Here is a 3,591-nt window from a genome sequence, read left to right on the forward strand (position 1 = left end):
TAAAAAATTTGGCTCTCAAAAGAAATTTCAATCGTTGTACTGTTATTTGGCTCTGTTGACTAGTGAGTTTGCTGACCACTGGGTTAGAGCATTGTCCTGATACGCTAAGGTTGCATTTTCCATCCCTGGTCAGGGCACATATAAGCATCAACCAATGAATGCATAAAAAAAAATCGATATTTCTCTCTTTCCTTCCCTCTCTCTTTAAAATCAATCAATAAATATTTTTTAAAAGACTCTATGGAATTAAAAATCAAAACCTTCATCTATTCCTTTTTTCCACTCTATGTCTTTCTTTCACCAAAGAGCTAAGCTTTTGTAAAGAATAGTTTATACTTGCCTTTTGCCTTGTTGCTACAGAGAGAGCAAGATGGGTCACCAGCAACTCTACTGGAGCTATCTGAGGAAATGCAGCCAGGGTTCTCATTCTTGCTGTGTCTGCTCAAAATGCCAGGGTCTGATGCGGAAATACGGCTTCAACATGTGCCTCCAGTGTTTCCGTCAGTTCCCCAAGGACACAGGCTTCATTACGTTGGACTAAGTGAACGTCCATGAATGGGTCATTCAAGTCATCTACCTTATGACAGAATGCTACCTCTTTGTACATAAAATTAAAAAAGAATAGTCTATACTTTCCACCACATTATTCCCAATCATTCTTTTCTCATCCCATTATAATCTAAATTTTAATGAAACTACTTTTGCCAAAATTAAAAATGTTATTGCTATATTTAACAGATAGTTCTTAGTCCTTGTCAACATTGACAATTCCTTATATGGATTAATGAGTACCCTAAATAATTCCTTTATAATTAACTTTTTTAAAGTTAGGTCTAACAAGTGAGCATTTCTTATAACATTTCATTAGATTTTAATTCAGTGGAGGCATTTTGAAGTGAGTTGATTTAATTTAACCCAGGTAAACTGATTTCTGGTGATCTCACAGTTCAAGATTAAAGCACATTGGTCTGAATTAGCTCATAAATCCAGTAGCCTCTATCAAATGTGAATCAACTTCCAGTTTGGACCTTACTAATTTATGTTTACATTCTTTGACTGTTGCATTGCCTAATTACTAATAGACTCAATACCTCTAAATGCCAGCACAGAAAATGAGTTTACCTTAAATGTTTAGGATTTTATTTGTTCCTGCAGAAAGGTAACGATACCCTTTCATCAATAGAAATCCAATTTATTAATTAACTTGGTTGCTAAGAAATATGTGGGCAACAGAAAATATACTCACCAGTATCTACCATGTGCCACATGGTAGGCCTGGCTCAGTAAATATAAAGAATAATTGAATTCTGGAATCTTATAATCTAGTCAGAGAGCAAAGAAAAGAACAGGTTTTGCTTTGGCATAAAGCTCACCCAGTATGTCTTCTAATTTTCTTCATTTCTTCTCTTATAAACATTTACTCAACAAATTAAAGAAACGTTTATTGATTTCATACTATGTGCCGATCATTTTGATGTCAGGCTCCTACTCTCACGGCTTTTATTTTAGTGTGGGGTGGGGGGTTGGAGAGAAATAGAGAGAAGAAAACAAATAATTGTTTTAGATCAAGATAAGTGCTATGAAAACAAACAAGGTCACATGAAGCGTGACGGGGTACTATTGTAATTGGGTGATCAGGGAAGGCCTATGTAATAAAGTGCCTCAGGTGATGTCAGCTGCAAATGGAGACAAGAAGCCATGTGAGCATACAGAGGAAGAGCAATTGCAAAGGCCCTGAGCTCAGAACCAGCTTAGCAACCGAATGGATACTAATGACTAATATCGATTATCTTGGGGATATACTTGGAGCGAGAAGATTTAGAAGCCAAGGTCTCTGTCCTAAAGGAGTTCTGTGACGCAGACAGGCATAGGCAGACAGAACACGATGCAGAACACAGTAGACACTGCAGTGACCAAAGTATGTACGAAGGAGTGCTAAGAAGGAGTGATTAACTCTCCGGGGGGGTGTTTCTGAGAAGGTTTCACAAAGGAGGTACTATAAAGACAGGATTTTGAAAAATGAATAGCGTTGACAAGGCAGGGAAGAGGGTGGGCGGAAGGGCGACAGCACAGCACACAGGTGCAAGTGTGTTTCTGAATGACGGACGCTACAATAAAGGCCCAGCCACGAAGGGCCTTGTATTCTGTGCACGATGGGAACGACCGAAAGGCTCTAAGGAAGGAACCTCAGGACTGGGTTTGTGCCCGAGATGGATCACCATAGGCCAGTGATGGTGAACCTTTTGAGATCGGCGTGTCAGCATTTTGAAAAACCCTAACTTAACTCTGGTGCCGTGTCACAGATAGAAATTTTTTGATATTTGCAGCCATAGTAAAACAAAGACTTATATTTTTGATATTTATTTTATGTATTTAAATGCCATTTAACAAAAAAAATCAACCAAAAAAATGAGTTCTCGTGTCACCTCTGATACGCGTGTCATAGGTTCGCCATCACTGCCCTAGGCTCTCTCGCTTAACCACATCTGTGGGGAAATACATTTGGGGCAGTTCCAGGGGCAATGATAGACGAAATGAGGATAGTGGCAGAGGCGCTGGACAAGAGAGAAGAAATCCGGAGAGGCCGTTAGGAGTTGCTGCCACAAACGGGTAGGGCTAAGTCGCCAATAACTTTAAGTATCTAGCTCCCAGCAGGCACTCCATATTTGTAGGATGAACAAAGGAATGCATGGTGGCTGGATGTGGCCGCATGACGTCTGAGGAGCAGAAGGCAGAAGGCCCACATTCAAATATACACTCTCCTATTACTGGAGAACATCCGAGTGCTCAGCTCCGTTTTAGGTGTGTTGCTTTAATCCTAAACTCCCATGAGGTAGGCGTTACTTCCATTTTTCCAATGAGAACCACCTGCGGCTCGGACAGCTGACGCTCGAGGTTCTAGAACAGTGGTTCTCAACCTTGGCTGCACATTAGAATCACCTGGGAATCTTTTTAAAATCCTGATTTCTGGGCCTCATCCTCCAGAAATTCTGTTTCTTTGTTATGGGGTGGGGCCACAACATTAATAACAAAGAAAGAGAATTTCCGGAGGATGAGGCCCAGAAATCAGGATTTTAAAGAGTCCCAGGCCGCCGTAACCGGTTTGGCTCAGTGGATAGAGCGTGGGCCTGCGGACTCAAGGGTCCTAGGTTCGATTCCAGTCAAGGGCATGTACCTTGATTGCGGGCACATCCCCAATAGGAGGTGTGCAGGAGGCAGCTGATCGATGTTTCTCGCTCATCGATGTTTCTCTCTATCCCTCTCCCTTCCTCTCTGTAAAAAATCAATAAAATGTATTAAAAAAAATTCCCAGGTAATTCTAATGTGCAGCCAAGGTTACATTGCAGAAGACTAGACTCGAGACAGTCTGACAGCCAGCCAAGTGCGCATGCGTGACAGTGTCTCCTTCACACCGCTGAGCCCTCGGCTCAAAGAATGAAAGTAATTACGTCGTCTAAACACAGAGACGTCTACGAAAAGTCGGTAACTCTCAACAAGGGGACTGAAGGGGGTTCCAGAACTTTCCTGCCAGCCGGTCACTAGAAGATCAGAGCGGTGCGTCACAACAGCCCGAAGCCAAGCTGCGACCCG

The 3,591-nt window shown here is 41.9% G+C and overlaps 1 pseudogene; it reads left to right on the plus strand.

Moving 5' to 3' along the window:
• Positions 1-353: 353 nt before the first annotated feature.
• Positions 354-541, plus strand: LOC107182389 (annotated as a pseudogene).
• Positions 542-3,591: the final 3,050 nt, after the last annotated feature.

The sequence above is a fragment of the Myotis davidii genome, unplaced genomic scaffold, assembly GCF_000327345.1.
Source record: "Myotis davidii unplaced genomic scaffold, ASM32734v1 scaffold455, whole genome shotgun sequence".
Classification (NCBI taxonomy): domain Eukaryota; kingdom Metazoa; phylum Chordata; class Mammalia; order Chiroptera; family Vespertilionidae; genus Myotis; species Myotis davidii.